We start from the raw sequence: 13,934 nt of genomic DNA, 5'->3' as shown, positions 1-13,934 counted from the left end.
TCCAGAGGTTAGAGGAGAGGTGTGATAAATGTTAGTTTCAGGAAGATATCACCACTTCCCAAGGACTTTAGTACAGCATTCCCAGCCCAAGCCTTACTACCGAAATTTGCAGATTCATGGTTCAAATTCAAGTTCTATGTCTTTTTGACAAGGCCATACTGGCTTTCTACTTGGTATTTGTCCCAAAATTCTTTGGTGAGATCAAGCTTTTGAAGAAAACAGTGTTTTGAGACACAGAAAACAAGTATTTTTTGAGCACTGGATTATTCCCCTAGAAAGGCAGATCTAGAAAAAGATGTTTCTCTGGACAGCATAAGGGTCATATATGTGCAGGTGTAAAGAAGACAATCACAGTAACCTAAAAGGAAAAAGAAAGGATGACAAGTTTAGAGCAATGAAAAATCCTGAAAAGATCACTTTTAGCATCAAGCAACCAGGTTTGGAGTCCAAAACATCTTTTGTAAATCCACTTTCCAAGATAATGTCCTTGTTTTTAACATAGGATAATAGCATCTACCTAGAAGGCTAAAAATGATTAAATTACATACATACATATACATATACTTACATACATACATACATGCATATACATACACACATACATACATACATACATAGGGAGAGAGAGAGAGCCTTAGCACTGGCTACATTTCATGTCTGGTGCTCCATAACCATCACTGTAAAGACTGGTGAGACTGGGTTCTAGATTTATAAATTCTTGATAGAAGTGTGTGTGTGTGTGTGTGTGTGTGTGTGTGTGTGTAGGGATGGACTTCCATTTTATAGCTAGAAATATTTCTCTTGTTTTACAAGGTCCTGATTTCAACTTTTTGGACAATACTTCCTTTCTCTTTTATTAAAAATATTTTGTTTGTTTATGCAAATTGAAGCAAAGCAAAAAGGAAAGGAAAAGACAGAATTTTGAGATAATGCACAGCTAAACTATACTGTGCAGTGTATTTTTTTCAGGAAAGAAATGGAACAAATGCATCATTCCTAAATAAGGAGACTGCTGTACTCTCTCCATGAATACATGTAGTTTCTTGGGAGATCTGCAGGACCTTTCTCTTGTTACCTGCTGACAGAGGAAGTGCTGAGAGGCACAGCCTTACCACATGATGTATAAAGAATCTGGCAAGAAAGACTAAAGTCCTATCTGTCTCATCTACTGATGTCTTCCATGAGTTAGTCTCCTGGACTGAGTAGCTCAGACTTTGAGAAATGTCCCACACAGGGACTACGACATTCTAAGGCCATGGCCAAAGACATCAGGGGGACAGATGGAGTTGTTTTGATGAAGACAGTGAACATTTTGGCAACCGTCGTGGATAAGGGAAATATTTTGGGATATTCAAAAGCAGAATCTTCTGAACCAAATGGGTTCAGGACCATTTCCATTTCTGCACACTTCTGTCCATTCAATAAACATTCACTGAGCAGCAATGTGTACCAATAGCTATTGAGGTATTTGGAATATGGCAGTGAACAAGACCCCTCTTAAGGAGCTTTCCCTCTGGTTGGAGATATAAATAGTAAAAAAGTAAAACCAATAAGTAAGCAAAATAAATGCACGTAATGATCATTACTACGTAAATAATATTTTCTGTGATTTTCTGCCCTCTGAGAGCAACATCTGAGCTGATGTCTGAATAAAATAATGGCCTTAACAAAGATGTCCACACCATTATGCTCAGAATCTGTGTATGATGTAACCTTACACGGCAAAAGAGAATTTGCAGATGAGATTAAATGAGTTAAGGACTTTGATGTGGAGAGATTATCCTCTATAATCCATGTGGACCCAATGTAGTCACTGAGTTTAAATAAGAGGAAGGGAGAAGACTGGGTAAGATGGATGTGAAGCAAGAAGGTCTAGACCTGTTGCTGCCAGTTTTGAAGATGGAGGAAAGAAGCCATAAGCCAAGGAACCTTAACAGCTGCTAGGAGCTGGGGAGGGTCTCAGCTCACCGCCAGGAGGAAAACAGGAACCTGAGCCCCCTAGTCAGGAGGAACTGGACTGCCACCAACACTAATGAACAGGAAGTAGATTCTCTTCTAGAGCCTCCAGAAAAGAATGAGGTCCTGCAGACAACTTATTTCTACTTTGGTCAGATTTGTACTTGACTTCTGACCTACAGAACTATAATAAACATGCACTGTTTTATGCTACGAAGCCTGGGTACTTTGTTCTGGCAACAACAGAAAACTATATGCAAAGACAAGAGGCACACACATTCCAGACTGTGGAGACAGTAACGCGCAAGCCCTATGGTGGCTGAGTTGACAATTAGAATAGTGACAATCAAGACAGAGTTTTGCAATATTTAGACACTCTCCCGAATTCTGCGACATGGTAAATATATTTCACGCCTCACAATCAGTTGAGATACAGGTATAGACCATTATGAATTGGAGAAAAGAGAATTACCATGCAGACTTGCAGACCTAGATATATGGGATTTATTAGCAACCTTTTACCCCTGGAATTCACAGTGAGCCTCTGAGACAAGGGTTTGTCAAGCAGGAAGCACTGGAGTCCCAGGACGGAGATCTTAGCCGTCAGGAACGAGCCTGAAGAGTCCATTTGTAAAAGCATTTGATAAAAGAAAATAGATGAAGGCATCAGTCCATCAGTGTAGCACATAGCTATATGGTCCCTGGTAGGGTGGGGCATCTGACAATAAATGAAGAATGCACAGAGGAGGGGTGACCCTGGGCAGAAGAGGGTTGTTTATGGTCCTGAAAGAGCTTTTCTTATTGCAAGAGAGGGAAGAGCCTTTTTCAGGGAAGATGCCATTAGCTTTTTCAGAGGGGACACTGACCCAGGCAATTTAACCACCTTTCAGAAGCAATCTCTCTGCTTTCCTGCTTTACTGTTTCATTTCAACTTTTCTCTTTGTCTCTAAGTTGTGTAGCCAATTGCAAACATGTTTCAAGGAAAGGGGAGAGTGGATGCCAGCCTGTTCTCTAGCTTCCACCCTTGTGCTGCCCCTTTGATGCTTTTACAAACTACAAGCTTCACATCGATCAGCTGGGAAACGGCCAAAGTGAAAAACTATTTGCAAGAAGGAATCATCCTAGCTGTCGTTATTAACTGGAGGCAAAGACAGATGAGACTTATGCAAGGGTATGGGGAGGGAAATATGGAGACAAGTGAACACAATAAGGGGCAGGTATGGGCACTGTTTGTTGAGGAGGGAGCTGAGATGAGTAGAAAGACATGCAGGCAGCAGTGGTTTGGACACTGTGGCATGAAATTGGGATAAAGAGGGCTACCAGGGATGGTGCAGCATCGTGGGTAAGACTCCTGGCATTGTGAGGCCTGGGAGTGAGTGCTTGCACAGCCACTTGTTAGCCGTGTGACCCCAGCAATTAATGTAACCTGTCTCATCGTGGCTCTAATCTTCCACACCTTATTAGATATTGTGATGATTACATGATGTTGCATATAAAGTGCCAGGCACCTAAGTGCACTTGGTAAATATTATTAGTAGGTGCTATTACTATTCCTGATTGATATTTTTTAAGGGTGGCTAAATCCTAAATGATTTTTCAATACTTTGCTACAACCAGGAAGTGAGTAGAACCAGACACCTCTCCCCAGAGGAGACATATCAGAGAATTAACAGATGTTACCACTGAAAAGTAATCCAGAGATCATTGAACACAATTCTTTTAATTGACAGATGGGGAAACTGAGGTTGAAATGTTTCTGTTCAAGGTTACAAAGGTAGTAAGGGACCAGGCAGGCACTTGAAGATTATGCTGTCTTTCATTCCATGAGTGTCTAGTCAAACAGTATTTGTTGGCTTATTCACATGATTTGAAATCATTGTCTTAAAAGTCTGAGACAATGGAAGTTTCACACAGGTCCCCTCATATCACCAGCTCACACTGGACTTATCCCATTCTGGATTGCGTTTGTGTGGAGAGTAGATTCTGTCTCCTACTTCTCCATATTTTCCATGTCTCCAGGTCAAAACTACTGTGGATCTCCTGAGTACCAATGCCAGTAGTCACCCAAATCCAACAGTTACAATATTTTTAGGGAAAAAAATGTTATTAGAAAATACTGTAACCAACCCACAGATGGCTTTGTTTTCCCCCACAGAGTGTTGTAAACCTTTGAATTCAATGACCTACACCAATCTTTTATATGCTACACCATTCCTATTCTTAGGCTCAGTTTTATTCACACAAATATGTGTCAGGCTGGCCACTATTGACTATACTTAGTGACTCCTGGTATGTACATGCCTTTTCTGCTAAAAAAAAAAATTTGTACTTGGAATAAAGTTTTCTGTTTAGGCAACTTCTATTATCTTAATAGGAAGCTCATATAATTTCTAAGAGTTTAAACTTTTGGATTTAAGCAAAGAGAGTTTCTTTCCTCTAGTTTCATGTGTCCTCCTGGCCAGAGTTATAAACAGCAATCTGGGTGTTGCTGTAAAAGCAGATGTGGTTTGTAGATGTGGTTAACATCTGCAATCAGTTGACTTAAAGTAAAGGAGATTATTAATTGCATGGGAAGTCCTCACCCAATCAGTGAAAAGGCCTTAATAGCAAAACTGAGGTTTTCCTAAGAAGAAGAAATTCTGCCTCAAAACTAAGGCATCAGCTCCTGCCTGAGTCTCCAGGTTGCAGTAACGCCCAGTGGATTTAAGTCTTGCCAACTCCCACATTTGCATAAGCCAAGTCCTTGAAATAAATCTCTTTTCAAGGGTCTCTCTGGAAAACCTTGACTGATGGAGGGATAAAGCAAAACATTAGCCAATGGTTCATGGGAGACATTACCAAAAGTTTTAGATCAGGTAGTGCTAGCTGCTAAAACAGATATATGGTGAATCTCTGCAGCTTAACTCATTAGAACATAACTTCTCACTTACATAATGGAAACTGTAGGTAGGGGTGAAGGAGACAGACTCAAAATAGCAGGGCTTGGAGACTGTGTGACCTTCACAGTCACTTGGACATCAACATCCAGCCAGAAGACCCGAGAAGAAAGAAAATGGCGGATCTTGTGAAAGGTTTGATGAACTAGGATCACTTCTACACATATTCCATTGACCAGGACTTGGCCATATGGCCATATCTATATGTAAGGAAACATGAGCTAGTTGTTTCTCAGAAGAAACCAAAAATGTGCTTGACAGTCACTCTCTGTCATACAAAATCACTGTTCAAGAAGCTTCTTGGAAAACATCATGTGTTCTTGGTAGGACCACCCTGTTTGTTAGAAGTTTTGTGACTAACTTGTTAAGTGTTGTGGTGTTGATATAGGAACAAAAATAGAAAATGGAAAAAAAAATAGAATGAGATGGCACAGAAAGCAAAGTGTGAGGCAGGAGACAATTTAAAACAGCAATTAGAGTCTAATTAAACCTGAAATTTGGTATCATTATCAGAAGTGAGGACATAGCTAATTACACAGAAAGCAAGTTTCAGTTCAGGCTATAGTCATTCAATAAGGGAATCTTTTCTTCCCAGCAGAAAACACTAATTTTGAAAAAGACTTAAAAGATTCTCAATAATGGATGGCATGTATGTGTGTGCATTTTAATCTCTTTATCCATATTGTCCACGTGGTATTTAGTCTTTGTACTTAAATCAACAGTAATTGTTTGTGGTAGCATGAGAAATTTTTGCCTCATTGATTTTCCACAGCACTGAAATGTCACATTAGCTTGAGGTGAAAAGCTAATAGGATGTGAATAATGATAATAATAATCAGAATGATAATAGAAAGAATCATACACCTGAATGTACATTAAAATCCTCCATTGCATTTCAGGACTCTGGTGACATTTCAAACCCAGGAGAAGAGAGAGAAAATAGTTTATTAACACTGTGCTCTCTGGAATCTCACTGCAACCGTGGCACAGATGACAATTTGCAGAATGAATAAATAAGGACCAAGCACAACCTACTATGTGTTCTCCCTCAATTTTACTCTGTTTCCAAGTATAATTTACTAATGTTCTATCTTCCACATTCCTGTCTAGGACATGCACCTACTCTTATAAATAGGCATTTGGAATTTGTCATATGCATAGGGTCACTAAGTAAATGCTCTTAAGTTAGATATACCTTGGAATTCCAGGAAGACGAGTTATCACCCAGACATCTGAGAACCTTCACTGAGTCTTAAACATTTGCTCAAGGACACAGACTTATGCTACTAATATTAAAAAATGAAAATGAACAGAATATTCTCAGATCCTCTGCACCCATAGTAAGTAACACAGTATGTAACAATATCTCACTCACTTCACTTTTTAAGTATTCTAACCCCCTGCTGGTAATTGCAGATTCATAATTATAAGTAAATGAATCTATTATTCCAGAAAGTCGCTTTAGAATCCAGACCCCCACAGACTGTTTTATTCTACTGTGATACCCTGCCATGGAATTCCAAACTTTTATTTTATGGCACTTTGCCACTGATGATTATTTAACAGATTTTTTAAATAGTTTCTTAATATCTGCCTCCTCCTCTAGACTGTAAAGCAGGAAGTTTCCTTATGCCTTAGTTCTGTGTCCCCAAGGCCCAGAAGAGGGCTAAAAAGCAAAGCGGTTCTCAATCAGTGAATGTTCATTCCATGACTTACCCAAGAGTGCCTCATTTCTCCCCATGCAAGGGTTTATAGCACTTTACTTTGCAGATTGAATTTGACCTTACTATTACATTCTAGAATCTGCAACTGCCTACCTCCAATGTATCTTTCCCCAGCATCCATCCAGTTGATCTCATAACTCTTGACTATATTTTAATTTGTTTAGACCTCACTGGCCTTCTTAAACTCTTTATCCACATGGTTCATTATTATTCATAAGAACTCACTTATGCCATCAAGCTTGTTACGGACTTACATTATAATGGTTATATTCTCAACTTTTCCATCTACTTCTGTTGATTCCAACTGTTCCTAAAGATTTCTGGGTATTGCAATAAGAAAAGATGAGCTGTTCCTAAAATATTTCTTTAAAAGAAAAGAAGTATAGGGGCGCCTGGGTGGCTCAGTCAGTTAAGTCTCCGGCTTCAGCTCAGGTCAGATCTCACGTCTGTGGGTTCGAGCCCTGCATCAGGCTCTGTGCTGACAGCTAGTTCAGAGCCTGGAGCCTGCTTCAGTTCTGTGTCTCCTTCTCTCGGCCCTTCCCCCTCTCATGCTCTGTCTCTCTCTGTATCAAAAATAAATAAAACATTTAAAAATAAATAAATTTTAAAAATAAAAGAAAAGAAGTATAACTTCTGAGACAGAAACTATAAAATCAACCCAAGATGCATTATAGTAGTAATACACAATTTCCTTAAATGGAAAGAAAAATTCCCGGACCAAATCAGGACTTGAACTAATTAAACCCAAGGTGTTGAGTATATATAAAATGTCCCACATTCAAAAACAAATTTTTACCCATGTTTTGCAAATATGGACTCAAATTCTGATCAAAAGGAATGGTTCTAAATTAAGTAATATCCTATTCCTAAGGGGCAGTATATCACAATTATAACATTAAATCATTCAGTCTTATCACTAATTTTTATTATGAATCTAACTCATTAAGCTAGCTTCTGATTACTACTTTACTATCTTATTTATCCAAAAAAATTAACTAATCAACTTCATTTTGGTATGCATTCTTGAGTCTATTGTGAGCTTATTCAACATGGTTACTCTTCTCAGACTAACCTAACTCAGCTCTACTGAGTTCAAGTTCAAGTTTCTGGATGTACAAAGCTGAGGAACCTTGGTGTATTAGTGCATTATCCAGGATTTTCAGAGAAAAAGAACCAGTAGAAGATATAAATAGATAATATCACATCTAATGCCTTAGATCTATGCACATCTATCTATCTATCGTTCTATCAACATATCTTGAAAGAGATTTATTATAAGGTATTGGCTCACATGATTACAGAATCTGAGAAGTCCCATGATCTGCTATCATCTGCAAAGCTAGAGAACCAGGAAAGTTGATGGTAAAGTTCAAAGGCCTGAGCGTTGAAGAGCCAATGGTATAGATTTTAGTCAGAATCTGAGGGTCTAGGAACCACGGGCCCTGACGGAAGAAGACGGATGTTTTAGCTCAAGGAGACAGGCAAAAGCAACTTCAACCTTCCTCTGCCTTTGTGTTCTATTGAGGCCCTCAGTGGGTTGGATGATGCTCACCTGCATTGGTGAAGACAATCTGCTTTTCTCATCCCACCATTTAAAATGCGAATTTCTTCTAGAAATACCCTCACAGACATACCCAGAAATAATGTTTAACCAGCTATCTGGGCATCCCATGGGCCAGTCAAGTTGCCACATAAATTAATCATCACACTTGCTGAGGCATCTTCTATTTCATAAGACTTCTACTTCTACAGTAGTATCTGCCTATCAGATTACTTGAAGGCCAATCAAGCAACTTCTTCTGGAAATATTCCAACACCTCAATCACTATCTCTTTCTCTCAGAAGGATTTAAGATTCATCACTTTCCCTGGAGTTCTTTGTTACTGACCCTAGTCCATCCCATATGTACTTTATTTTGTGGCTTATCATTATTTGGGGCTAGAACATTGTTTGTATACACCAGCAAAAAAGTACAATTTGTTGCCATGTAATGATTATTTTGAGGATTATGTAATACCAACACAGCATACATATTCATTAGGCATGAACTCTAATTATTTTTTATTACCATGCACTATAATCACTATGATTTATTATCTCCCTGGAAATTACCAAAATGGAATGTGCTCTCTTTTCAAGGATTTCATGGGTCACAGATGATTCAGAAATTCTGAAATCATCTCTCTTATATTATGAGTCCTTTGGGAGTTAAGGGAGACCCAGACCACAGGCATAGTTCTGTGGGGACGAGTGGACTCTACTGACACATTTGGTAATGGCACTAAGCAGAAAAGCAAAGTAAACAGAAAAACGAATTCCTAATGCCAGAAAGCAATTAGATATGCTAATTACCAAATAACATATGCAAATGCTCAAATATACGGGAGTGTGATGATTATCACATTCTCAAAATCACTTCCTGTCTACAGAATTCTGTTCTCCCCAGGGTATTTCCAGCAGATACATGGAGCCCAAACCTACCACTTCCCAAATAAAGGATCACCTCAAATTGGCCTAAAAATTCTAGGCAGGGTCAGAAATCACTGACTATTTGAGTGCTATGTACTTCAGTATAACAATTAGTTGGGTATCATGTGTTACAAATTCCTTGGTCAAAGACTGGATACTCTTAATTGAATAGCTTCGATCAAGCAGTAAATAGAAATATTTGAGGTGAGAAGAGGTTGAAATCTGATTTATCCTTCAGGATCTCTCTCTTCTCACTTGTCTCTTCCTTGAACCAGCTGTGAACCCTCAACCCGCTGTGTATCCTGTCCAATTTCCTTGAGCTTCCATACCCTTATATAAAATAGGAATGATTCCATCTACTTGCTGTATCTTAAAACAAATTATTGAGAGGAGTTCTACTAAATAGTGAATGTAATGAGTGTTCTAAAACATGTAACATATAGCAAAGCACTTAAAGACACATAACAATGAAATCCTACTCAAATTTAAATTCTTACAATTTATACTCTCTATATAAACATAGATCTTAGAACCCTGAAAATGGATTTAAAAAAAGATCCTGCTCAATTGAGATCTGAATTAATTTTTATTTTCATTTTTTCCTTCTTTAACTCTGAAAAGAGATGACAATACAGTGTGTTGAAAGGAAAAGCAGAGATGAGAAAATGTGGACACAATAATATAAAGAAAATTAATTTAGACTATGAGTTAGAACTGCCTCTGGTTCCAATTCCCCTGTGTGACACTTTGGCCTCATTTTTTCCTCTACTTTCAAATACATATTCCTTACTGCTCTGATAAAGTTACCATGTGAGAAACTTAGGTTATCTGCTTAAACTCTAGAGTCCTGACAGGAATGAAAGACCAAGGGAAGTTTTATTTTTCAAGGACAAATGAAGATGAGATAGAGATGGATGTACCACCCATTTATAAAAGTCTTTAGAATTTACATAGAACATCTTATATAATCTTCATAAACACCTGTGAAGTGGGTAGAATTGTATTTCCTTAAGGAAAAAGAAAGTGAAGCTTAGAAAGTTAACACAAAACCAAGGACACACAGAACTAATAAATGGTGGCCTTGCATGGACTAATTCTACTTCATAGTGCTTTCAAATGGATCACAATCAGAGTCTTTAAGTTGTGTTGTTCTTAAAGATAAAATAAACTCAGGGTTAAAACACACATAATTCATTGAGCACAGAAGGATTAAAGTCACAAGACCTAGTCATCATTTCCAAAATCAAAAGAAGTTGGTAATGCTTAAGTGAGTGAGTGTGTATGTGGATGAACAGGTAAGCAAGAGCAGAAACAAATTTTCATTTTAGAGGTAAGTGGATTATCACCTAAATATGATGGTTTACAAATGCCTCTGCCCAGAACCAGGAAAGTGGACCACAAAAATGATCAAATTAAGTTAGTAATTGAGCATTGCCTGGAGCCAGACTTCTTCTGGACTTTGAATCTCAGGTGTTCTACTTAACAGCTGTGACAAGCAAGTTATTTAATCCCTCTTTCCCTCAGTTTCTCTTCCCCAAAGTTAAAAAAATTATACCTACTCATCATAGGTATTAAAATAATATGACAGACAAGAAGCTCTTAATATAGTGTCTAGCACACACACTAAGTATTCAAACAACAACAAACATTTAGTGCAAAGAAGTTTAAGAACCCCTAAAACATACCCAACATAGGTAGGCAAACTGTCTTCAGGAAGGGTCATAGCTATAGGGATCAGATAATAAAGGATTTATTTCTTGTTGAATTAAAATGGAAAGAAATTAGTTCATTGTTTTGTTTTTCCAACTGCCGTAGAGTTTCTTTTGTTACCCACCATACATGTTTTGAAATATTCTACCTATAATCCACTCTTAGTCAACTTTATTTTTTCTCCTCTTCCTCTGGTTCTAAGTAAGACATTAGTTCCACATTTGTCTGAGGGGTTAGAAACAAAGTTGCTAAAACAGAAAGAAAAATGTCTTGTAGAAGTCTATAAAAGGCATCTCTTAACTCAGACATCAGTGTTTAGTTGATAATTACATACTATAATTTATTTCTATTATTATTTGATAGTGATACCATTTTTTTTACAGCTTACAATGGTAATCACATAAACTGTTTTCATCCTTTTCAACAAACATGGGAGGGTACACAGGACAGATTTTAGTCAGTTTTACAATCTAAAGGAAATGAATCTTTGGTGGCAGAATTTTAGGCTTAATAACAAGGAACTGAGAGAGTCCATTCTAGGATGTAAAATACACAGAAGATCTCATTTATGTATCTATTAATAATAGGTATTAACTCCTTCTTTGCTTCTGCTGTCTACAAACTACATGGGCAGAGAGTGGGGAAGGAAAACAACTGATTGGATACTGGTCTCTTCAGATAATTATCAATCCTAAACTCTTCCCGTCTTGTTTAAAGTAGTCTTATTTGGGGCAGTTAGTCAGCCCTGGGTATCCTTGTTATCTTTTATTCTCCAATTGTCTACTACCAGAACTTTCCAAAGACTTACCTGCAGCAGTGTGTGTGTGCGTGCATGCACATAGTGTCTGTGTTTGCATGCACATGTGCATGCCTCTGTGTGTGTGTGTGTGTGTGTGTGTCTGTGTGTGTATGTGTGTATGTGTGTTACAGAGAGGGCAAGTGGAAGGAAGGGCTCTGAACACTTTCCCTTGTCCTTGTGGAAGACAATATCTACTCTTGAGATTAACAACACAGACAAGTTGACAAGTTTATTGTCTGCTTCTCCATCCTCCCCATCCCCAATTCCTCCTCTAGCATTAGCTGGCTTTTGACTCTCTAAGCTGCTGGCAAAAAAAAAAAAAATGCTGGAATCTTCAGGAACACATAGTTGGATTATTTAGGGGTTCATGGAAGCTTCTTTGGGAGTAGATCCCCTAACTTGGTGACCCTACAAAGAACTGATTCCTCCTTCTCTCATGCCACTGAGGGTCTGCTTTATTTTCTGCCTAAATTCCCCTGTTCTGATATGGCTGCTCTTTTAGGGGACTTACAAGGTGCCTTCAGCACTGCTGCCTTTCACAGTGTCCTTTCCATTCAGGGAAAATCCCTGTGTCTTTGACGATCAGTGAGAATGAGGATTGTCCCACATCCCTTTTGCCTTATTTATACTTCTTCTTCCCTCTCTCTGGCCCTCCCCACCCACCCTTAATGCACTTGTCACCAATCACCAGCAATGCCAGGGAGGTCTATCAACATAGTGGCCCAGAAACTTTTAGACAAGATATGAATCTCCTCCAGATCTGAGGCACAGGTCAGATCTAAGACCTCTACCCCCTTACTACATACCACCTGTAGAGGGACAAATGCTCTAAAATGTTTTTCCTTTCCCTAAGAAAATAACTCCTTTCTCAGGCTTTTTGCTAAATGTCTTCACCCTTTTGTTCGAAATAGTTACCAATAATCTAATTTGGCTTAACTGCAACATGGAGACAGAGACACCATAAATCAGTTTCTCTTTGATAAGAAATTTTCTCCTTTTTTAATCCCCTACCATATGGTTAATGGATAGGACCAGCTAACCTTTCATAAAACAGGGAAAGTTCTCCACCATCCCTCTGGCTCTAATATACATCCTAACAATGTATGTCTATCTATCCAAATGCTTCTCTCTACCCATCCATTCATCACACCATCTACTTTTTTTAAATTTCAAATGTTTCACTTTTCCATCTCTTGTACTGCAATATGGGGCTCACACTCTCAGTCTTTGAAAGCTCAGGATATTACTTTCTCATAAAGCTGTATCCAGGACAAATCATTTCTGAAGTTTTGAAATTTCTACTTTTAATTCAAAACTCCTGGTTTGAAGCCAGATTTCAAATCTTCCCAGCAAACTTCCCTGTACAACTCATAACAGCAATGAAAATAATATGCCTTTACCAGAATCAGAAGATGAAAAGAAGCACCATCACCTTTACATTAATTGTAAGTAGATTTAAAACTTCCAGATGAGTTCCTACACATTAATGTAAGCCTGTACGTATAGAGAACAGGATAGAAGAGGCTTAAGGGAGTTAATGAAGAAAAGAAGAATGGGAAGGACACACAAAAAACAAAGACAAAAATCACCTGAGAAAGTGAAAGGTCAATATTAAATGCCAATATCATGAACACAAGTTAGAACGTGGGGGTTCACAGCCTTGGCTACAGTGTAGGAGTTTAGCAGGTAGTGGCGACCATGTAGAAATATTGCTTTGGGGTGATATTCAGATTTAGAGAAGATGTGTAGTTCTGTTTAGCAATGAGGTAGTGAGAGGAAATAAGGAACAAAGTGAAGGGGACAGAATGAAGGATTGTCCAAACAAAAGGAAGCTAAAGCTGATCAGCCCCTCCTTCCCACTACCACACCAGCCCCATTCATAGAAGAGTCAGCCCAGAAGAGGACAAAACAGAATAGACCGAATTCTTGAACTAGAAACAACATTTAAAACATAAATAGAAATAGCAAAAATTCTGACCATATCCACACAAAGCTACAGAAATGAAAATAGAAAAGATGAATCAAAGCATTCCAGCTGGTAAAATTTGGCCCTTCCTCCCAAAAAGACTACCTTGACGGGGGAAAACTGTAATATAGAAAATTATAAACTAAAAATGCATTGGGGATCCTCCAACAAACATCTGGAAATTTGAGGACAAAACGTTAGATGGAAAGACACTAGCACCAGTGCTGGCAAGGATGCGGGCAGCAGGAACTTTCATTCATTGCGGGTTGGAATGCAAAATGCTACAGCCACTTTGGAAGGAAGTCTGGCAGTTTTCTTCCAAAGCTAAACATACAAAGTGAGACTTACCATACAATTCAACCATTCCAGTCAGG

Source organism: Suricata suricatta, chromosome 11 (genome assembly GCF_006229205.1).
Source record: "Suricata suricatta isolate VVHF042 chromosome 11, meerkat_22Aug2017_6uvM2_HiC, whole genome shotgun sequence".
Taxonomy (NCBI): Eukaryota; Metazoa; Chordata; class Mammalia; order Carnivora; family Herpestidae; genus Suricata; species Suricata suricatta.
The sequence above is the reverse complement of the archived record's forward strand: the minus strand, read 5'-3'. Positions refer to the sequence as shown.